This window comes from Macrobrachium rosenbergii, chromosome 15, assembly GCF_040412425.1.
Source record: "Macrobrachium rosenbergii isolate ZJJX-2024 chromosome 15, ASM4041242v1, whole genome shotgun sequence".
NCBI classification, from domain to species: Eukaryota; Metazoa; Arthropoda; class Malacostraca; order Decapoda; family Palaemonidae; genus Macrobrachium; species Macrobrachium rosenbergii.
The window spans coordinates 14,463,476-14,488,379 of NC_089755.1; the positions used below are offsets into that span (position 1 = coordinate 14,463,476).

The 24,904-nt window shown below is 39.3% G+C and overlaps 1 long non-coding RNA gene across 1 annotated transcript in view; it reads left to right on the forward strand.

The window, feature by feature from the left end:
• LOC136846447 (uncharacterized) overlaps positions 1-18,858 on the forward strand; it is a 36,691-nt gene extending 17,833 nt beyond the window's left edge. The window contains exons 3-4 of the long non-coding RNA XR_010855401.1: positions 17,558-17,719; positions 18,688-18,858. This is a non-coding gene — a long non-coding RNA (uncharacterized lncRNA). The remainder of the gene's footprint in view (positions 1-17,557; positions 17,720-18,687) is intronic.
• The last annotated feature ends 6,046 nt before the right edge of the window (positions 18,859-24,904 follow it).

A 24,904-nucleotide genomic window follows, 5' to 3' on the forward strand; every position in this document is an offset into this window, starting at 1 on the left:
TATCAGTTTCACTCTGCTCTTCTTCCCAACCTTCTAATTGTTTCTAACGGGCCCCTTACAGTATGACCATAAATCATATCAAAAGGTGAAATTCCCAAACTATCATTAGGTACTGAACGAATTGCAAATAACAAGTACGGCAAGTTCTCGACCCAAAGGTTGCGTTTATCCAAACAAAACTTCTTAAGCATAGTTTTCAAAGGTTTGATGAAACCTTTCTATTGTACCTTGAGATTCAGGGTGGTACGGGCTAGATAATTTATGCTCTATTCTAAAGTCACTTAACCACTTCTTAAACTGGTCCGAGGTGAAAATTGACCCTTGATCTGTTTGAATTATCTTTGGTAAACCTTTGGCTTGAAAAGAAATTTATTAAATGCCTTACAATGACTTTAGTCGTTGCCGATTTTATGGGTATAGCCTCAGGATACCTGTTACTCTATCAAAAATAGTTAATAAATGGGACTCCTGACGTGGCTACAGGCAAAGGCCCAACTATATCTAATAAAATATGGGAAAAAGGTTCTCCTACTGATAATATTGGTTGTAACGGAGCTTTTGGGATGGGCTTATTTACTTTTCCTACCATCTGACATTCATGGCATTCCTTACAAAATCTTTTAATGCTCTCCTTCATTTTCGGCCAAAAGAAATTGCTAGCTATTCTATAAAAGGTCTTACTTATGCCTAAATGTCCTGCAAATAGGTTGTTATGAGCAAGTTCCATTACCTTTACTCTAAACTTTTCTGGCAATACAATTTGATTAGTCATCTTCCACTCCATACTCTTCTTCAGTGGAACCCAAAGATTTACGAATTAATAACCCTTCCTTCATGAAAAATTGACTTCCAGTTTATTTCCTTCTTCCATATTCCTTTTCAAAGCATTACAAATCTTTATCTTTGTTTTGCTCTTCTATCAAATTTTCTCTAGTACAATTTAGATTGCCTACATTATCCTCAATTACTTTCCTTTCATCAATGTTATTGTCTACCACTAGAATAGGACTAGTCTCCTTATTAAACAACCTCCAAGTTCATCTTCATATAGCTTATCTTCAATTAAGCGCTTACTTTTACACTCATCCTGCAACTCTGACTTAATCCCATTTTCCTCATTCTGAATTTCCTCACTTAACATTACATCCTCTACTCGTGGAAATTGATTTTTCACTCCCAATACTAAATCGTTTGCAAGTAGTAACTGCACTCCATCAACAGGAATTTTGTCTACTATAGCCAAGATACAATTTCCTTTGTAGTACTTTGAATCTACACCTACCTCTAGTAATGGAGCTACATATAATGTATCAGGGAAACCCCCTAGTATCACATTACCTTTACACCTTTCTAATAAACTGTCAGGCAACACATCCTTCAAGATTAAAGATTGAGAAGCGCCTGTATCTCTCAATACCTGTACACTTATTTCCACCTTGTTGTCTAAACTGCACACTTTAGCACTTGATTTGTAAGGTGAAAATAAATCTCAACCCTCTTTCTTCACTGGGTACAATATTATGTACAGGACCTAAAGTTTGTAATAACAATACCTTTTTCTTGTTGTCCATCTTTCTGCTCCTACACATTGCTATCACATGTCCTGCCTTACCGCACCCCCAACATACCAGGTTACTTCGATCTCTCCGGGTCGGACTTGTGTTATGCACTTTCTGGACGTTAGGTTCATTCTTGCTGTAGGAAAATTTTCGTTGAACATTGGCTTTACCTGAAAACAAGTTAGATCGGTTAACTGTTCTAACAACAGGTTTATGGGTTAACACATATTCGTCTGCCATGGTAGATGCCAAATCCAAAGAAACTACTTGCTTTTCTTCTAAATGGGTCTTTATCTCATCAGGCAAGTTCTCTTTAAAATCCTCCAATAAAATTAACTGCTCGAGATCCTCTTTTGTATCTACTGACCTCGATTCACACCATTCTACAAAGAGTCTTTCTTTGTTCCAAAACTCTCTATAAGTCTGGTCTTGAGTTTTCCTCAGCTGTCTAAAGTTTTGTCTATAGGCTTCTGGGACTAATTTATATGCAGCTAACACCACTTCTCTCACTGCATCATAGTCGTTTGACCTCTCTAAAGACAACGTAGAAAAAGCGATTTGCGCTTTTCCAACTAAGACAGACTGGACCATCACTGCCCAAAATTCCTTGGCCATTTAAGAGGCTGCTATTTTCTCAAAAGCAATGAAAAACTTATTTACTTCTTTTTCATTAAATTTAGGCACCATCTTGCTATTTCGCACTGGATCAAAAGTACTGGGCCTTTCACCGCCTCCTAACTTAAGGACTTCTAGCTCATGTTGTCTTGCTCTCTCTTTCTCTGCTAGTTCAAACTGCCTTTGTCTTTCCTTTTCCTCTAGTTCAAACTTCCTTGCTTTCTCCTTTTCTGCCAATTCTAACTCCATTCTCTTCGTTTCCAATTCAAATTCCTTTAACTTAACCTCTTTATCCATCTTCTTCAGTTGCACTTGTAACTGTAAACGTTTAAGCTCAACATCACCCAACTCTGGTTTCACTTCCACTTTTTCTTCTATATCTAAAGCTTGTGCCCTTTCCTCTTGCGCCTCTTCACCTTCACCTTGCGCGCTTTCCTCATCTTCACCTCCACTAGCTTCTCCCTCATTACTTTCCTGTAACTTGTTAACGATAGCAGCTAACATTTCATCTTTCTTAGTGGAGGAAGTATATCTTACACCTAAATATTGGGCTACCAATTGCAACTCTCTTTTCAGCAGACCGGCAAGTCGGCTAAATAGGTTTCACGATTTAGAAATTCCTCAACCTCATAAATTGACTCAATCCTAATGGTACTCATCTTTACTATGTTGACAAACACTTAATGCAAAAATAACGCCTCTTTTACACTCCAATACAAAATGCACAGAAAACGATTTTACAGACAAGGAAAAAAAAAAACTTTGTTTTTTTTTTTTCATCCCGCTGGGGATGCCACTTTCTTTTATGTTACGATTTCACTTATTTGATATGCAACATTTATTCTCCATATGAACTCTCTAAAGACAATTTTATGTCAACCACTTAAGTCATGAAACTTTCTAATTACATTTCATTGAATAACTGCGGGATTCTTTCCATTCTTTAAAGTTAAATCATTATTACTCGAATTAAGTACTTTAAAAGAATATGTATACACAGGAATATTGTTACCTTAGAGTATACTGCTCCTGCTGATCAACCCTTAAACTTTCTGTGCACCAATAATGGAATACAAAAGAGGATACATAAAACTTCTACAAAAAGCCAATAACAATTTATTATAAAATTATCCAACGAAATTAAATAGAACTATGAGTAACATAATCAAGGTCTTCCAACAATTACTTTTCAAGTACTCAGTTGAGTATCAAAAGAACGATTATGGATATAAACATAAGGTTACTAAATGAATACATAACAGGTTATTAACTAAACGGTTCAAAGTTAACTATTATCAATTAAATGATGAGGATCCCAGTACAAACATACGATGGTGATAGTTACTTTAAGAGTTGCGTTTATGAGTTACTTTACGAGTTACTTTACGAGTTACTTTACAAGAATTACTCTACCGGAGACAGTACGACAGTTATCAATAATAACAATTTTAGGTCCAGAGCTTACAAATACAACGGGAGAGAGGGAATGTGCCAAAACATTAAATTACCACAAGCACCATTAACTGTGGAAACACATTGGCCAATACCTGGACCAACACCATCAAAGGCTTTCTACACCCTCGATCTTAAATAACAACAGCATACTCAGCTGTACACGAGTTATACAAAACACAGACTATCACGACGAAGGAAACTCTTAAGCCACACAATCACAAATGAATTATTCTAATTCCAGGCTTACTCCTTCTACCGTCGAATAGTAAAAACAGTATACTTTACCCAAATCCTCAGGGCACAATATCAGACCATGGTCAATACATTCGTATAACCCCTTCCTATTAACCAGCACTCAATTCCCTTCTCTCCGTTTAAACCATCGTCTCACCACAGGTGGACAAACTCTTGCTTCTGGCCTCTGTATCAGGATCAACTATATCCACCGATACCTTCTGTCGTACTGCTCAACTGAAGACTTCTCAAAGCCGTCCACTTCCACTCGGTATCTCGAATAGAAAACGTAAAAACAAGGGGATTAGTTGTTAAACAAGTAATATCTTACTCAACAATTACGAACTTTACGGTACTCAAACGTCTGTAAGGATCTTAAAGAAAAGAAACAGGAACAACGACAGACGTCTGATACCAACGCCATCTCTTGGCTAGAGTACAGTTATAAACAATGGAATTTTTACTTAAGTTCGTAACACTCCCAGTCTCCCAGTGGCTTCCAGCTCTCATGCAGTGTTGGATTATGTGGCTGAAGATTCTTCTGATTCAGACGTCCCTATAATGGCAGGTCAACCTGTTTCAGTGCCTTCTGTTAAACAAGTTACAAAGACTGTGTATTCTTCTCCTGTCCCTGAGTGCCCGAAGGCATCCTTAGTACCAGCAACTCAAGATTCTTCACTGCTTCCAATTCATCAGCAATTGGACAGTATCCTGGAGCTTCTGAAGAAACCTTTGTCTTCTTCTCAGAAACCAGAGGAAATGCAACAGAACTTGGCTCTTTCCACTATTTCTTCAGCAGAAGAGGAAAATGAGCAGGAGCAGCCTTCATCACCTTATGCATCCCTTTTAAATTATTTTCTGTTCTGCTTTCCGTTGTACTTTTTTATCACAGTGCCGCCTTCTCCTGGGTCTTCCTTCATGTTGCGACAACCAGCAGGATCTTCTAAACTCCCGAAGATGGCTCTCTCGATTTCGTCCAAGAAGGCTTTAACAGGCATTGATGCTTGGTTGGCTGAGAAGAGGGAATAAGGCAAGGCTGTATTTTGTTCCCCTCCTTCATGCCTGTCTAAGAGGAAGTATGTTTGTTATGCGACTGGAGAAACGCCATCCTTGGGAGTTTCTGCCTCCCCCTGAGGATTGATTGATCCAGGTTGTAGATCGGTTTTCGACTTGGCGAAGATCATGTTTTCTACTTCAGAACTCAACTGCTTAGTAAAGGACACATACAGGGTCTTCAAAATATTCAGTTTCCTCGACTGGACGGTGGGCACCTTGACCAAGAAGATTGAGGATTGCCTTCGCTGCTGGACAGTTTCGCTGTAGACCGTCTTAGGGTTCTTTCTTGTGCCGATAAGGCTATTAGAGACAGGGCACAAGAGTTAGTTGCCCTCTTTTCTGTGGGCATGTCAAAGAAAAGGAGTTGTTGTGCCCCTTCACCACCAAAGGAGTTACACCTTCTCAGAGATCTTCTCTTCTCTTTGCTCTGTTGGATAAGAGTAGCCTTTTCTCTTGAGCTACATTGGAACAGGTAGCTACAGAGCTTCAGAAGAATGCGACACACGATCTGCTGGCACAGTTGGCCAAGTGACCGAAGGATTCGAGCTGTGCTCCTTCTGTGTCTTTTAACCCTAGGCCATCTCCCCTTCAGCCACAGCCCTTTCTGGGTGGTAGAGGAAGAGCTCAATCTCGTCCACGCCAGAACCCTAGATCCATCCATCCCTTTATGAAGAAGTCCTCCTCAAGAACTGCACCTAGTATTTGAGGATCCGGTCCTCTGTCTCCCAGTGGGTGCCAGATTCCAGCATTTCTAGAAACAGTTGTAAGCCAGATCAGTGGAACCATGGGTGCTTCAAGCACTCAAAGAAGGATATTCGATCCCCTTCAAGGAGAGGCCTCCTTTGACGTCTTCTCCCTTGCCTTAAAGGCATACTCAGAAGGCTCGGATAGGTTTTCAACCCTCTCAAAGGGAGTTGCAGCTATTCTACAGAAAAGAGCGATAGAGGTGGTGGAAGACTTATCATCTGAGGGGTTGTACAACTTCCTATTCGTAGTCCCCTAGGCATCAGGGGATTGGAGACCAGTCATGGATGTAAGAGCTCTGAACTTCGTCCAAACCATGAAGTTCAAGATGCAGACGAATAACTCAGTTCTCGCTGCAATTCGTCAAGGGGAGTGGATGGTTTCCATCAACATGAAAGACATTTACTTTCATATCCTAATACACCGGGATTTCAGGAAATTCCTGAGTTTTGTATTCCAGGACAAGGTTTTCCAGTTTCGGGCTCTGTGCTTCGGGTTGTCCACAGCCCCTCAAGTCTTCACCAGAGTACTTGCCTCTCTGTCACAGTGGCTTCACCTAATGGGCGTGGAAGTATGCCTATATCTGGACAACCGGTTCAATTCATTAGTGGATGAATTGAACTGTTGCTAACAGGTCCTACCTATGGAGTTGTCGCTGAATCCACAGGTGTTCACTGACCTGTGGAAACGGTGGGGAAAGCCGTGGGTAGACTTGTTTGCAGTGTCCAGGAACCATTGCCTTCCCCTGTATTGTTCTCCGGCGCCAGACCCTCTGGTGTGGGCAACAGATGCGATGCTCCAGGACTGGTGAGACCTGGAGATTTACACCTTTCCTCCATTCAGTTTAGTAAGGGAAGTCATAAACAAGTTCAGGACTTCCCATCACACGTCAGTGATTCTGGTGGCCTCCTTTTGGCCGCAAAAAGGTTTCCAGACCTTTAGAGCTTCTGTCAGACTTTCCACGGCTCCTTCCACAGAGGAGATATCTGCCCAGACAACCTCATTTCAACAGGTTTCATCAAGGTGTGTCCACTCTCGCTCTGACAGGCTTCAGACTGTCGGAAAGCTTATCAGAGTGAAGGGGTTTTCAAGAGAGGTTGCAAATGCCATTGCGAGATGTAGATGTGAACCTTCTTCCAAGCTCTACCAAGCTAAGTGGGCGGTATTTTGCAGATGGTGTAAGGAACATAACATCTCTTCTTCTACTAGGTTTGTCGATGTCTACAATCAAGGGCTACAGATCTATGCTGAATTCAGTGTTCAAGCATAGAGGTTTGGATCTTTCTTCAAACCCAGATATTTCTGACTTGTTTAAGTCATTTGATACTATGAAACAGAATTTCAATATCTGGTTTCTTGGAACCTGGATGTAGTTCTACTGCACTGGTTATCAGGCCCCCTTTTGAACCACTTCAGACATCTTTTCGGGATTTATCTAGAAACTTTTTTTTTTAATCGCCTTTGGTTAAACAGGTTGGTTTCTCCCAAGAGAATGCAGTATGTAAGTATGTCTTAGGGTTCTTAGCAAAGAACGAGAACCCTTCTAATCCATGGCCTCATTCTTTCTCCATTCAGAGTCTTATGGATTTGGTGAGACCTTTGGACCCGAGAGAGAGTGTTGTGCCCAGTGCGAACATTAAGATTTTACCTCGAGAGAACCAAGAATACCAGAGGGAATTTTTATAACCTCTGGAGCTCTGTTAAGAATCTTTTGCGCCCTCTCTCTAAGAGTGCTATCTCATTCTTTTTGAGAGACATCAGTGTAGAATCTCACTTGGGGATTCAAGAAGATAATTTACCTTTGTTAAAGGTAAAGGCCCATGAAGTGTGGGCAGTAGCCACATCGTTGGCTTTTTAGCACAATCTCTGTCTTACTACTATTATCCAGTCGACTTATTGGAAGTGTCACTCAGTCTTCACCAACCATTATTTATGTGATGTCGAAACATTGTTCGAGGACTACGGTACGCTGGATCCATTCTCCTCGGCTGGCGTGGGTAGGAGTGATTCTTCTATTTTCTTCTATCTCTTAGCCTTTTTCAAGGTTGTTGAGTTATTTGAGAAGCCCTGTGGGTACTTGATACCTGGAGTACCCTCTGATCTTTGTTTTTAATGGATGGGTAGTGTTTTTTATTTGGTGTTCAGGTAATAGTTTTTTATGGTCGTTTTTTGGTTGGTGTATTTTCATGCCCAGGGCAAGGGCAATTGTTTTGTTGAGCTTTGTCAAGTCATAGGAGTACTCCCTGACCACAAAGCTCCCACTGAAGTAGGGGCAACTCCTGACATTACCAGTCATGTCCCTACGGGTCAAGATGAGCAACAACCAAGAGGCAGTATCTTCCTACTCTTGCTCTCTCCCCAGGTAAGGTTACAACAAGCACTACCACAGTGCTAGCTTTTTATCCATGCTTCCATCTCCTATCAAATTGGGATTCAGCCATGTAATTACTTGGTAAGTTACATATATAAAAATGACATTTTCATAATGATTTTTTATATATACTTACCAAGTAATTACATGATCAGAACCCTCTCTGCACATGGACATATAGCATAAACGAACTGAGTTTTTCACCTATGTTGTACCTATACTTTCCCGGAAGTGGGCGGGGCTCTTGCACCAAAACAAAAGAGAGCTACCACAAATTTCAATTCTAAAGTTGCCATTAAAGTAAAAACTAATAGCTATGTGTTTACTTGGTAAGTATATAGAAAACCTTATTTTATTATAAAAATGTCATATTTCTTTTTTCCATACATAAGTATTCTTATTGAGTATGGTTTGTGTATGTGGTTTTCTTTTGTAAAGTGTGTCTGCTTGACTGAAGTACAGATTTCTCAGAAATTTGTAACAAATTCATTTGCTACTTCTTTGTGTGTTTGCCACGAAAGTAGAATATAGACCAGTTAAATGGGGCAGTGTAAATGTTCCATTTTTAGTTTTCTGTAAAAGAAAACTATTGAGATGGTTTTTGTCTGTCTGTCCGTATAGAGGGATGAATGAATTTTTTTTATTTAGCATTTCCCAACGTTTTGTGAGAGAGAGAGAGAGAGAGAGAGAGAGAGAGAGAGAGATCCAGAGAGAGAGAGAGAGAGAGAGAGAGAGAGAGAGAGAGTGTAATTGTCGTTAGTGAGTGTTTCGGTTGTTGGAAGAGGGATAAGGGTCGTTAGTTGGAGTTTGTTTACGGCGCTGTGTGTCTGTGAAAATGTGAAGGAGATTTCGGTTTTGGGAGAGTCTTTAGTCAGAGCTAGTGCCAGTCAGTGGTTCCGTGTTGGACAGTTTTTTTCTGAGAGTTGTTAGTTTTTCTTGTTAGTGTGCTATTTATTTGTGTGTATATGGTTCTATTTCCTTTTTTTATTTATATGTCCTTGTTGTGTAGAGTCTGTCTTCAGTTTTGTTTGTGTGGTTTTGTGTGCTGTGTTGGCGACCGTGGACACTTTAATCCATCTCCCAGCAACCGAGGATCAGGGTGAGTGTTGTGTGTGTTCTATGTATCTGTGTTGTGTGTTGTTTTTGTGGTTTTGAATTCCGCCACATTATATTGGCGCCCAATGTGGGGCAACTGGTGTTGCAGTTGCAATTAAGATTGGTGGCGGGTAGTGTGACTGGAGGAAAGGATGGAAGAGGAACTGGTGAGGTTGAGAGAGGAGAATGCATGGTTAAAGAGTGAGAATGAGAAATTGAGGCTTCAGTTGGAAGAGATGGGATCTAAGATTGGTAAAAGGAGTGAAAGAGGAAATGAAAGAGTCAGAAGAGAGAATGGAAGAGAGGGTGGATAAAAGTTGGAGGAATGATGAAAGGTGTGGAAGAAATGGTGAAGGGTATGTTCAAGGGTGTTTTTGGAGAAGGGGCTGTTGGAGGCAGGTCCTCTGGAACGTGTGAAGGGGCAAGAGAGAAAGAAAAGGAGGAAGTAGTGAATGGAAGCGTGAGTGATGAAAGTGATGTGGGAATAGGAAGAAACGAGAGAATGAGAGGCAGGGTAAGGAAAAGGGGAATGGAAAGCAGGGGAAGGAACAGAGGGAAAGTAAGGATAAGTCAGGGGAAGAAAAAGGGAAGAAGGGAAAAGGAAAGGAAACTGGTAAGAAGGGTAAGGAAGTGGGAAAGGCAGGATAGAAGGGAGAGGGTAAAGATAGTAGTGATAGTGAGGTGAATGGATAAAAGTGGATAAAAAGAAGGGGAAGAAGAGTGTAATGAGTAAGATGAATGTAAGTGCGAAGTGGACTCTTTGTATTCGGAAGAGGGTATGAAAGGACAGAGTGAAAGTAGCGAAAGTGAGAGTGAAAGTGAGAAAGAAGTGAGAAAGGCTATGTATGTGAGGGAGGTACCCCTGTGTGAAAGGTATAATGAGTATGGAAGTAGGGATGTGCATGATTTCTTTAGGGAGTATGAAAGGTTTTGTCAGGATAAGTATGGGGAGAGTAAGAGAGTGTGGGCACGAGAATTAGGAGAATATTTGACTGGGTTTTTGCTTGATATGTATAGGGTTATTATGAGTGTGGGAGATGTTGAGTATGACAAGGTGAAAGCTAGACTAGTTGAGCAAGCGAGGCGTATGAAAGCGAGTGTTAAGTATAAGAGGAAGAATGGATTTGATGAGGCAAGAATGAAAGCTGGGGAAACCTTGTCACTGTATGCTTGTAGGCTGGAGACATTGCCAAGGAAGAAGTTTGGGGATGATGGGATAGATGAATGTAAGGAGTTAGTACAAAAGTTGTTAGAGACAGTGCCAGATGGAGTTAGAGAATTTGTGAACTTGAAGCGGAAGGAGAAGAAAAGATGGACGAATGAAAGGTTGACTTGGGGAGACATTTTGGAAATTGTAGAAGATTATGAGCTTGACAGGGTTATAAAGAGAGCAGAAGTGTAAGTGTAAGGGCTGGGGTAGATGAGAGAGTGCCAGAGTTTGGAAGCTTTAGGGATGCAGTGTTGAGGGGCCCATTGAGAATGGCAGATAGTGTAATAGATAGGAGTGTAAGAGCAAGTAATGTGGAGGTGCCAGTGAGGATGAATGGTGGGTTTGTAAAGGGAACAACGGGTTGGACGGGTTAGGGATAGTAGTGTACAAAGGGGAAGGTCGGTGAGTGGAAGTCGAGCGAAGTGTTTTAGATGTGGAAAGGAAGGACATACAAAGAATGAGTGTAGGTGGGCTTTAGGAGCGTGTTTCGGGTGTGGGCAATCGGGACATTTGGTAAGGGAGTGTACGAAAGATAGGGGGGTTAAATGCTACAGGTGCGGACAGGTGGGTCATATTGCTAATGGTTGTAGGGGTACCCGAGTGAATGTAATATGTGGCAACTTTGGTAAGAATGGGCATTATGCGAGAATGTGTTCAGAACCGAGAGCGAAGTGTGTCGAATGTGGAATGGAAGGGCATGTATCAAGTGTATGTAGACCAGGGGTGTGCAACCTTTTTTCCCAAAGGGCCACTAGTCACGACTCTGTTGGTGTGGAGGGCCACATAACCTTACTATTTCATGTTATTTACTACGATCGAAGACATTATGTGAGATTATACTGATAAAGATAGATAATTAGTTTGTTACTGATTTTATTTAAATTGGGATCACAAAAATAAGAATTGTCCGAAACAAAAGTATTTTCCTTACTATAAATGAGCAAATGAAAGGCTACCGTACCTTATTACTATAATGTACAAACATAAATAATTACTTATTATTGGTTAACTGGGATCATTAACATAAGAATTATCAAACACAGACATTTTCCTAACCATTAATGAGCAAATGAAAGACTACCCTAGTGAGATGGTTGATGTTGCATTTGGGACACCAACTCATCAATATCAGGCTTTATGGATGATGTGGCTACACGCATTATTTCCAAATGTTCATCAGTAAGTGGAGACTACTTGTTTTTAACCAGATTCATTTTTGAAAAGAACTGCTCACATACATATGTGCTACCAAACACTGCCATCATTTTCCTTGCATGAGCAGAGAGTTTTGGATACACTGTTACTGATACATGCTTCTTATAAAACTGGTATACTGAACTATCATCAAACTTCTTTCTTAGTTCATCATTGCACTGTAGTTCAATTATTTCCATCTGTATGTCCTCGGGAATTGCTGTCACATCCACAGAAAAAGGAGAAGCAAAGACTTCAATGGCTTGTGAATGTTTCTTGAGGTCACCAAATCTTTCTGAAAATTCCTCTCTTAAGACTGCCAACTTGTCACCATACTTCTGATGCTGAAGGTTGCTAGTGTGCCAACTTGTCACCATACTTCTGATACTGAAGGTTGCTTGTGTCATGGTTTTTCAGTGTAGGAAAGTGGGCTGGGTTTTGGTTTCTGATTTGTGACTCCCACAGACGCAATTTTATCTGGAAGCCTTTGATCAGTGAGAACATCTCATTTATTAGTTGATCTTTTCCTTGAAGTCTAACATTCAGTGCACTAGGATGATCAGTTATATCTACTAAAAATGCTAAATCACATCTCCATTCCTTATCTCTCAATTCAGGGATAGCATTACCTTTCATATCTAAGAACAGCTCAATTTCTTCCAAAAGGTCATATGCTCTCTTCAACATTCCTGCTTTGCTTAGCCACCTTACCTCACAAAATTACTTCACATCACTGTACTCTGCATCAATGCCTGCCATTAACTGCTGAAACTCGCGGTGATTTAAACTTCTTGGCCTAATGAAATTGACAGCTTTCACAAGAATATTAGTCACAGGCTGAAAGTTTATTGTCTTTGCACATAAAGCTTCCTGGTGCATGATACAATGCAGGACAATAAGTGAACCTGAGTCAGTATTTTGAGACCCCATTCTAGTCTTCAGTAATCCAGCAACCCCATTTCTCTGACCAGACATCGCAGGCGCACCATCTGTTGTAATGGAAACTAAATTAGTATAGTCCAGTCCAAACCTTTTTTTACTTTTTCTAATTCATCAAAAATAGTTTGTCCTGTTGTGGTCTCCTTCATGCTGTGTAGTGAAGCCATTTCCTCTAGTATTATAGCCATTGTCAACTCCCCTAATATACACAGCCAGTTGTGCAGTGTCTGTGCTGTCACAACTCTCATCAAGAGCAACAGAGTACGAAGAAAAAGCACTAACTCGCTTGGCAACTGTACTTTCAATATTCCCGAAAGACTGTCTATTCTTCTAGCAACAGTATATCTTGCAAGGCTTATGTTTTCAACTAGTTTCTTTTTGTCAGGAAACATATTGTCTGAGGCTACACACAAACATTCTTTAACTACCTCACCATCAGAATGGGGCTTGAGTCTTTTTGCAAGGATTTAACTAATCAAAAAGCTTGTTTCGAGAGATGCATCATATTCCTTAACTTTCTTTGTTGTAAGCACTGACTGTTGTCCTTTCAGAGATTTCTGCAAGAATGATATTTTTTCTTTGCGTGATTCACCTGTCTTATTTTCATATTCTTTGTGCTTTGTGATGTAGTGTCTTTTGATGTTATATTCTTTTAAAACAGAAATGGTTTCATGGCACACAAGGCACAATGCTTTCCCCCCTGATTGTATGCATAAATATTGTTCAGTCCATTTCTCTTGAAACCCGGTTTTCCTCTGAAGTCTTGCGTTTTTTACTTGAAGAAGCCATTATTAGTACAATAAGATCTTTCCTGCTGAGAAAAATATATAATTAGTAAAAGTTAGCTTTAAATTAAAGTTTAAGTCTAACTAAGTTGTTTATGTTGCAGTTTTGTGATTGGCTTTAGAAACTTGCAAAGTTTTTAAACATTTGACAATTATATATTTCTGCTGAAAATGGGTACAGTATTAATTATATTGCAATCTATTACATTTTTCTTAATTAAAGCCTTTAATTAAGAAAAATGTACTGTAATAGATTGCAATATAATTAATACCAAATTTCAGCAGAAATATATAATTCTCAAAATGTTTTGTGCTTGCAAGTTTTCTAAAGCCAATCACAAAACTGCAACTTAAACAACTTAGTTAGAGTTAGACTTAGAATACCGGTAATGACAAATCAACCACAACAAATGAAGCACACTGATTTCACCACTGGAGCCTGAGATAAACTGAGAGCTATATATATTAATTCCTGTATGGCTGTACTGCAAAGCATAACAGAGAGTGTAAACATCCAGCCTTAAAAATAATGATCGGTTCGGTGTTTACAATGTCAGCATAACCGCTTCTTTTCACGTAGAGAGAGAGAGAGAGAGAGACTGACTTATGGTCTTAAAAGGGGTTACTGATAACGATGACCCCTTGTACCATCGGTTATTGAGGAAGGGTTGCTGATGAAAACACAAGAGAGAGAGAGAGAGAGAGAGAGAAAAGTTGTGGGAATATTCAGTTTGAGGCTGTCTCTCTCTCTCTCTCTCTCTCTCTCTCTCTCTCTCTCTCTCTCTCTGCGGGACACACTATAGCCTATTTATTTTTAGGAGAAAGGGCCGCAATGAAAGCCTTTGAGGGCCGCATGCAGCCCTTGGGCCGCAGGTTGCACAGGGCTGATGTAGACGAAAGAGGGTGACTGTGACAGCGAATTCGGGAAACTGAGTGTGAAGGGGGTTCAAATGGGTGGATCCTCCAGGATGCAAGCGGTGCGTGTGATGCATGTACGTGAGGGGTTGTTGCATGAGGGAGGCTTTGCTGGAAAGACTGACGAGTGCATGAGTGCAAGTGTGTTGTAAGGGAGTAAGATTGATTGCGGTAGTAGATACCGGGTGTAGTATGAATGTCATATTTAAGAATGGATGTGAGAAATTGAGGAATACGTGAGAAATTAGGAATTGTCAGGGGGAAGTAAGAGGGATTGGAAATTTAGGGGTAGCAGTGGTTGGAAGAGTGTGTGAACGGTTAGAGATTGGGGGAGTAATGATGGATGAAAGTGATTTTTGTGTGATTGAGAGTACGAATGATAAATATGATATTTTATTGGGATGTGAGTTTTTGAGAATGCATGATATAAGTGTGGATGTCGGGAGGGGAATTTTAGGAAAGGGCAGCAGGGAAATAATGAAGGTTAAAGGAGGGGATGTGTCTAAAACTAGTTTTTTAGGTATGGTAGATATTGCAAGGAATGAAAATGATTTGTTGAGTGAAGAGGAAATTAAGCAGATGCAAAATCAGTGCATGAGAATAAGTATGTTAAGAGAGTGTGTGTTAGAGGGTGTAAGAGTAGGAAGTTGGCCGTCTGAGTTAGAAGTCTATAAGCGAAGTGCTAAGAGATTTGTTGTATGTAAAGGTATAGTTTATTTTTTGCATCAGGAAGGAATGTGGGATGGGGAAGTGTATGTGCCAGTGTTTTCGGAAGATGCAGCCGTGGGTATGTGTTTATTAGTGCATGATAGGTTTGGGCATCTGGGGAAAAATAAATTATGGGAATGTATGAGAGAGAGATTGTATGTGCCTGGATTGAATAAAATTTGTGCGGATGTAGCGATTACGTGTGCGGACTGTCAGAAGGGTAAGTATCAAAGTGTGCATGCAAATCCACCTGTGTTGCGATTGCAGATGAAAGAGTTATTTGAGATGGTTGTGATTGATTGTGTGTCGTTGCCTGTGACTGCTAGAGGACATGTGGGAATGGTTGTACAGTAATGGTAGATCATTTGAGTAAGTTTGCATATGCAGTAGCGATTCGGAACAAAAAGAGTGAGACTGTAGCGAGAATGGTGGGTCAAGTGATATTGCCAATGTGTGTGTGCAAGCCGACGCGAATGTTGAGTGACAATGGACCTGAATTTATTGGATGGGAGTTTGAGCAAATGTCGCGTGATTGGGGCATAGAGCATGTGTACTCTATGCCGTATATGCCCAGTGCGAATGGATTGGCGGAACGAACGGTGAGAACGTTGACGGAGATATTACGTATGATGAGTGAATGTGATAATGATTGGGATGTAAATGTTGGGCGAGCGTTGTGGGTATACAACGCCACACTGCATAAGGGTATTGGTATGTCTCCATGTAAATATTTGTTAAATTTTGAAAAGATAGTGAGACCGAGATTGGGTATATCTGAGAATGATAGGGAGGTATGGAAGAAGGCGCATGAGAGGTTTGAAAGTTACAAGGTGGGCCCAAGTGTTGAAAGAAGTAATCGAGAAAGGGCGGTTGAATGTAAATAAAGTGCGTGAAAAATTTGAGGGTCCGTATGAAGTGTTGGAAGTTGGTCCCAGTGGGCTTAGTTATGTTGTAGGGAAGTATGTGTAGATGGTAGTGTGAGAGAAATACGAGCGCATCATAACCAATTGCGTAGATAGAAGGATGTACCGGAATATGTGAGAGAGAATGGGGTGTATAAATGGTTGAAATCGAATGTGGTGAACCAAGTATGCATGAGAGCTTGTGTATGGAGGATCAGCAATTTGTTTTGATAGAGTATGGTAGGAAACGTAAGAAAGGGAAGAAAGTGAGAATGATCGTAAGTTGTGTGATAGGGGTGTGAGTGCCAAAGTGAAAATGAGTGATAAAGCGTGTAATACGGATGAATGGGATGGTATGAATAGAACGTATAGCATATGCGGGTTTGATATAACTGAGTTGACTGAATGTGCGGGGGTGCGTAAACGGTTGGAGGTGAGCGAAAGTGTAGGAGTAAGAGGGCGTAACAGTAATATATGAGTGATTGAAAGCATGAATGAATCGTTGCAAGAATTGGAAAGGTCAATGAGCGAATGGGATGGGTTAGTTGAAGAATTGGGGGAGGTATTTGGGAACGAGTTAGAGGGTATAAATGAGATTGTGGATGAAATTGAGAGTGGTAATAGTGAAGAAGATAGCGTGAATCTGAGAGAGAATGGAGGAGAAAATGTAAATCTGAATGTTGCTGGAAGAGAGAGCGAGTCTGAGAGAATGATTGCGTGCCCCCAAATGCGTTCTAAAGGACCTGCTAGTGAGCATCCGTGGGTGTTGCGTAAGGCAATTTGAATGCAGGGTGAAAAGTGTTGGTTGGGAAATGCTAAAGGGGGAGAGAATTATAGAGGGATGAATGAATTTTTATTTAGCATTTCCCCGTTTTGTGTGTGTGAGAGAGAGAGAGAGAGAGAGAGAGAGAGAGAGAGAGAGAGAGAGAGAGAGAGTCGTTAGTGTAATTGTCGTTAGTGAATGTTTCGGTTGTTGGAAGAGGGATAAGGGTCGTTAGTTGGAGTTTGTTTACGGCGCTGTCTGTCTGTGAAAATGTGAAGGAGATTTCGGTTTTGGGAGAGTCTTTAGTCAGAGCTAGTGCCGGTCAGTGGTTCCGTGTTGGACAGTTTTTTTCCGAGAGTTGTTAGTTTTTCTTGTTGGTGTGCTATTTATTTGTGTGTATATGGTTCTATTTCCTTTTTTTTATTTATATGTCCTTGTTGTGTAGAGTCTGTCTTCAGTTTTGTTTGTGTGGTTTTGTGTGCTGTGTTGGCGACCGTGGACACCTTAATCCATCTCCCAGCAACCGAGGATCAGGGTGAGTGTTGTGTGTGTTCTATGTATCTGTGTTGTGTGTTGTTTTTGTGGTTTTGAATTCCGCCACATCCGCACTTTTTATGTTCACCCTCAGATCTTACAAACTACTAAGGTTAGAGGGCTGCAAATTGGTATGTTGATCATCCACCCTCCAATCATCAGACATACCAAATTGCAGCCCTCCAGCCTCAGTAGTTTTTGTTTTATTTAAGGTTAAAGTTAGCCATAATCGTGCATCTGGCAGCGATATAGGCCAGGCCACCACTGGGCCATGGTTAAAGTTTCATGGGCCGCAGCTCATGCAGCATTATACTAAGACTACCAAAAGATAGATCTATTTTCAGTGGCCTTGATTATGCACTGTACAGAAAACTTGATTGCACCAAAGAAACTTCAGCGCATTTTTTATTTTTTATTTTTAGCGCATATTTTACTTGTTATTTTTAAGTTCTAATGAAACTGTCTTTCCCTTCCACAGATGAGGACTTGATGGTTGGTAAATGAAAGCTGGACAGGTAATGGTGATCCCATCCTCAGGTTCACTCCTGGAAGTGAGGGAATGTTAAGTGGACAATTTTACTGAAAGTGTTTTAAGGAAGTCTTCTCATCTTGCTGTTGCTCTTCTTTGAGAAGGAAGGAGGTATTTAATTTTTTTTTTTTGTTACTTTGTGGTCACTTTTTATGTTTAAGGTCAGTTCTTTCTTTAAGAGTTACAACTTTTACTCTTTTGGGTCACTGCTTTCTCTCTTTAGGATTATTGCTTTCTTTCTTTTGGGTCATCACTTTCTCTCATTAGGTTCACTGCTTTCATTCTTGAAGGTCACTGCTTTTTCTCCATAAAGTCACTACCTTTTCCCTCTGGGGTCACCACTTTCTCTTCTTAGGTTCACTGCTTTCTCTCCTTAGGACTACTGCTTTCTTTCTTGGGTCATTGCTTTCTCTCCTTAAAGTCAGTACCTTTTTATTTTGAGCCACCACTTTCTCTCCTTAGGTTCAGTGCTTGCTTTAGGATCAGTGCTTTCTCTTTCTTGAAGTTCAATGCTTTCTCTCCTTAAAGTCACTACCTGTTTTTGGTCACCACTTTCTCTCCTTAGGTGTAGCGCATTCTTTCTTGAGGGTCGCTGCTTTCTCTCCTTAGGGTCACTTTTCTTTCATGGGTCATTGCTTTCTCTCTATAGCCTCAAAATATTGTGAAGTAGATAGTCTGGCTCCATTTAACCTATGGGATGACAGTGTGCTACTTAATCTCTCTTGTATATAAGTATACCCTCTTTGAATCTTTATCAGTCATTTGCATATGAGTCATCGGTCATCACAGTAATTTATTTAAAGAACATACTGTATACATTTGACTTGCTATAAAAAAGTTTGTCTATGTCTGAAAATGTTCGGATGCTCAGTCTATCACCATTTGACGAGTCATTCGTAAACAGAATCTGTAACGGGCTAATTTTTGTTGTTCTAACATTTATGACACAAGTAATAGCATAACCTCTGTTTCTTATGTAGGCCTTATTAGTGGCATCCACTTTCTACACCTTTTCCTGATTTCCCTTTCTCTCTCTGTAAGTCATATTAACCCTGGACAAATTCATATATCTCTTACAGTGCATGAGTGAAAGTTTGTCAGTAGCAGCAACTATCAGGTTATGAAGTTGAGACATTTAAAGTACTGGAGGCTTTGTGATGTTCTTATTGTGATTGTGTATTGGAACATACTTGGTTGCGAGACAACTGCAAGTGTCCATGCAGTAGCTGTGGCCTCTGGGAGATTATTATTACAGGTATGTATTACAGTAGTATTATTCAGGTCTATTCATATGGAACAAGTCCACAGAGGCCATGAACTTGAAATTCAAAAAAAAAAAAAAAAATTAATAAAGAAAAAAGTATTAAAATGGTGTTCATTAGGAAGAATTAAGAGAAAGTAAAGTGAAATACAAAATGAAGAGATCCACTTATCAAAAACTGTATTTTCATATAATTTTCATGAAAAAATTAATAAATAGATAAATAGATAAAAAGTATTAAAATGCAAGGAGAATAGGATTAGGGTAGTAGTGCATTGCATCTTTGCTTAAACTTCAGAAGTTCCAATTGCACATCCTCAGGGAGGCTGTTCTGCAGTCCACTTGTGTGAAGAACAAAGGACCTCTGGAACTGATAAGTTCAACAGAGAGGCACATTTGCTGCATATTGGCACTGCTCTTCAGCGAATCTAGCTGACCTCAGCAGGTAAAGGGATCAGGGATCAATTGTGAATGTGAAAGATCTCTGTTGAAATACAACTTATGAAAAAGTGACAAACAAGAGACCATCTGTCGATGGTCCAAATCATAACTGCTACTTTTAGGAAACAGAAACCTACCACCATGAACAAGTGTATCTAAAAGAGATAAATTCTGGTAGAAGCAGACATCCACACCAGAGAAAAGTAGTATTCCAGTAAAGGAAGTACAAATGACCTGAAACAAGTTGCATTGATTTAATCAGTTATAGGCATATTGTGCCATGGAGTCTGCCTCTGCCACTGGGATCACTTTCATTATTTTATACTCCAGTTAAGGTTGAAGATCTGTAGGTCCGTTCCAAGGTCTCCCCCGTATTGAGTAGTGCCATCAGTGCGCTTCATGCAGTGCACTTTAGGCGTTACTTAAGGTTCTTTGCATTGTCCCTTCAGCCCCTAGCTGCAACCCCTTTCTATCCTTTTACTGTACCTCCATTCATATTCTCTCTTTCCATCTTACTTTCCACGCTCTCCTAACAATTGATTCATAGTGCAACTGTGAGGTTTTATTCCTGTTACACCTCTTAAACCTTTTACAGTCAATTTCCATTTCAGCGCTGAATGACATCATAGATCCCAATGCTTGACCTTTGGCCAAAATTCTGTATTCTGTCCCATTGTATTCTAAGGTCTCATTAAAGGAAACATTATCATTGTCCCCGATAATTTCCATAAGAGGAACCTCTTTAAGATCCTTGCCAAATTGGGCTCAGTTCACTTGGGTCTCTGTGTTCCTGAATTTGAGAGGTAGGCTATGTTGAGGTCTGCTTTTGGGGCAGCAGGCACCTCTAATTCCAGGTAATTTTAACAAACTTTCTTAGTCTTTCTTGGAGTCCCTTGTTTGGGTGTTGTGACATACATCTCATCCAAAACAAGATGATGATGAAGGCAGTAAGATGTATACCAAAGCCTATGCTCTGTCTGACAGCAAGCAGCTGGTCAAAGTTGTACTTCTATGAACAGAGGCCTTGAGGCCAGGAAAAGTTAGTATGATGCCTCTGTCTGTAACTCTCCTGGTCTTGATGTTTGGCATCACCTGCTGGAAAGATGACTGCTCTCTAGGTTGTGGACATATTTGGCATATGGTTTGATGTGCTTGGAAGTACAGGTATCATCCTTCAAAGGAGAAGAATGAGGTGAGGGAGATCACAATTCCAACTCATCATTGTGGATTTTTGTCTGTATTGTAAGTTGAGTTGGTGATTCCAGCATTGCCAAATGACTGCATCTTGGAACTGGATGAGGAACATCTTGCATGAGTCAAGAAGGATAAAAAGTTGGAGGTCGAGTTTCAAATATCAGGTGTGAAAGACTGTCTTGCATCTATTCGTGAAATATGGAAAACTGGTACTGCAGAAGTTGAATCCTATATTCATTCTCAGAGATTGTGGCCTATGCCAAGGGAGCAGAAATTGAGAATGCTGGTAGGGCACTGGAAGGAGAAGCCATGGCACTGAAAGACACTGGGTTAGAGCCAGGCAGCATTGCTGGAGTATCATCATTTTTAGAGTTCTTTAACTGTGCCATTTTATCTGTCATTGAGTAGCTCAAGACTCTGAAGTAGAAGAAAAGCAAACTTCTTTTCAGTACTATCAGAACTTCTTTTGCAATGTCTTCTAAGTTGTGACTGTTCTCTGCAAGTAGGATATGTTAGCTTAGGGAGCAAACCTGACCATGGCAACTACTGCAGGTTCCTGTCAAGGCAACATATATTCACAATAAGACTTACCAGGTAAGCTAGGTAAATCTCTGCTAATGGTCGTCCTTCAGCATTGTAGCGTAAGGCTGACGTAGTCTTCTGCCCGGGACCACACGTGTGGAGCCGCGATTAAAAGGGCCCCTTCACCAAGGTACTGCTTCAAGTCGTAGATTGGGGTGGAAAAGGGCGCCTTTGGGATGATGTGAGAAGGCCACAGTTGAATATCCGCCAGCTTGGGACTTGCAACTCTAATTTGTAGTCTGAGGCCACATGGCTTGGGGCACGTGGAGCAAGGGCTGGCGGGCGCCCATGTGGCGGCGAGCGAGCCGGGAGGGCAGAGGGGCACGTAGCGTATGGACCGCCGGCTTAAACGCAATACTGTGTGCGTGAGAAAGAGCTGTCCTTGCCTCTCTGACCTTTACGTTTCTGGACAGGGGTAGGGGCGATGTCCTGACCTTAGGTCACGCTAAGCACAAAAGAAAACGGCTTCCTCCCCTGTCAAAGATAAACGTGTGCAAAGCCATTTACTGCCCCAAAAGATTATATCTCTGAGCCCTTATACCCCGGACTTCCACTGGTTCAAACTAACCCAAGCCAGTATCCACTACCTCTCACTGGTTTAAAATAGACAGAGGCCTATCTATCAGCCGAGCAAAGCAGAATGGAGTGGCGCCATAGCTTATTTGGCGCTTAATCTTTGCAATATATATATATATATAGCAGTTAGTTATTATATAGCATATATATATATATATATATATATATATATATATATATATATATATATATATATATATATATATATATATATATACATATACATATATATATATATATATATTCATATATATATATCTATATATGTTATTATATATATATATATATATATATATATATATATATATATATATATATATTATATATAATTATAATTATGTAAGATGTATATATATACATATATATATATATATTATATATATACATATATATACATATATACATATATATATATTGGGGGCATATATATTGATAACTGAGTATGACAACGGTCGGTTACATCAAAAAGAGCTTTAGCAAAGAGTGCTCATAAAGTCTTTCAAACCTCAAAAGCACCAGTTCGCCTTAAAGGAACCACGTTCATTATTCTAGTGCTCACATTAGAACGTGTTAGATTACAAGTATATTTCTCCTTGCTTCTCTTTGTAAAATGGGGAATGAATTTTCATATGGATATGGATTTTCCAGCTCTGAATGAATTTCAAACATACTTTTTGAATGATCTTACTAGATAAAAAAAAGATTACATTTTTATGGTGCTTAATAATGTCATGAAAATTAAAACTGATGCAAATGTAAAACATGTTTTATGGATTATCTTGCCAAAGAAAAAACGAATCTTGAAGGAAACGTGACAATGTCGCGAAATGAACACTGGTGAAAATCTGAATATTTTGATGACTGATTCAAACCTGACAGAACTCCTCGTGAAGTAGAAGAAATCAGTTATTCAAGAAAAAATACTATGCCACTAGTAAGTGATACGATGAGTGAAAAAATATGAAAAATGAATGGCTCAATAACGAATAAAATGTTTTCTTTTTGTACTTCCTAAATATATGTTTAATGGATATCAGCATGTTTGTAATTTTCTGCAGTAAAATCAATATAGAAAAATCAACATAGAAACAAGTAAAATCTAATACGATATTTCATAATCATGATAATAATAATAATACTGTTAATAGTAATGATAAAAATGACAATATCGAAAATAAAAATACACACGCAATCAACAACAGGAAAAAACAAACCACAACATAAGGGAATCCGAGATAATTTCAGAGAAATTTTAAAGAATAAAGGACAATAAACAGGAAAAAATTATTGAAAATAAACTACAGACAAACAAACTAATAAGAGAAATGAAGTACCTTTGAAAAAGTTTTATTTAAAAATACGAAAATCTTATTGTATTAACACTCACCAAAACTGAGGCACTGCTGAGTTCTTGAAAATGCACAAGAAAAAAGAATAAGATTATTAATCAATCAGATAACCGAGCGACAAGGGTCGTTGACATTAAAAGGGTTTGCACAGAAGGCGCATAAGTTTCCAAACTTTAAGAACTACCCAGTTATTTTCAGAGGAGATAAGTTACTTTTTCTAGATCTTACCATTAAGCTACAGTATATTTTTGCATATATCATAAAAAGGAGAGGGAGTTTTCGTCATTAAATGAGATATAGATTTTTCAACCCTGAATGAATTTTAAACGTCTTTTTTTTCTTATTGTTTGGTTAGGAAAGCTGATAATGTGATGAAATGAAAACGGATGAAAATGAAATGTTTTTGATTCAGAATCCCAGAGAACTCCTTTTGAAGTGGAAACCGAATTCCCTTCAAGAAACTATTTTTTCACGACCAGCGCGAGGTAATAATAATAATTATAACAATAACAACAATAACAATGTTAATAAAAAAAAATTATAATAAAGATACACACACATTTAAACATAGCATAGAAAACGACAGCATTACGATTCCCTAAGATTTTGAGAGAAGCTGAAGCAAAAGAATGAATAATAATGCACAAAGAAAAAAGTAATCAACAATAAACTACAAAAAAAAAAAAAAAAACCGATCCGAAAAATTGATTATTAACACTCACCAAAACCGAGACAGCTGAGTTCCTGAAAATGCAAAAAAAAATCAAAGATTATTAATCATATATTACAGATAATAAATATTAATAATAAATATCATAATAAATTTTGATCACTGTTATAATCGTATGTCATTGAGTCTACACAACTTTTGTTTCTCTCTCTCTCTCTCTCTCTCTCTCTCTCTCTCTCTCTCTCTCTCTGAGACAGATACCTCCAGAATGTGATAAGAAGACTTGAGTCACTTCCATACCCTGAGCAAAGCAACAAGAGAGAGAGAGAGAGAGAGAGAGAGAGAGAGAGAGAGAGAGAGAGAGAGAGAGAGAGAGAGAGAGAGAGAGAGAATGAAATTATGTTTCCTGAGTCATTTCACATTCATATGACTTTTCTCCTCTCGTGTATATATTTGGCTTTTATATCGATTTTATTTATACCTTCTTGGAAAAAACAATTTCTTGGTTATAAGTCTTTCTAGTGTATATATTTGGCTTTTATACCTTCTTGAAAAAAAGACCAGAGCAGAGAGAGAAGAGAGAGAGAGAGAGAGAGAGAGAGAGAGAGAGAGAGAGAGAGAGAGAGAGAGAAATTCTCAGATTATGGTTCAGACATCGATCAGTTTTAAGGAATCCAGAATTACCATTCCACTTCCTTTCTCAATGTATATTTTCTGACTAAACAAACCCTGTCTATCACTGTTTACGGAAAAAGCAAGGTTATTTTGGCTTAACCTCTCAATAACTTCTGATAAAAGATATTTTCAGTGTATCTCTTATTCCTTTAAGACTTATTTCCCTCCAGTCTTTATTTTCTTTGAGGGTTTAGTCACTCTGATACAAGACTTCTTCCGAAACAGCTGAGGAGGCTCAGCAAATATCGCCCAGTCTTCCGGACTCGATATTCAAATGACCTGTCTTTCCTTTGATTGATGGCCGAGAGACTGACTGCCCTGGGGAATGATTCAGTTCTGCAAACTTTCGTTTGTTTTTATCCCCTCAGGGAAATCATTTTGTCTTTTCGATGCTGACGTGAATTATTCTAGAAGCTGAGTTTTGCTTTTGAGTATGTAAGATTTGTGTTGATGAAACAGGACAGTGTCCGTTTACAAGGAATAAGAAAAGATGAACAAATTGAAATGTAACTATATATTCTTATAAAAGTTGTTTACACACACACACA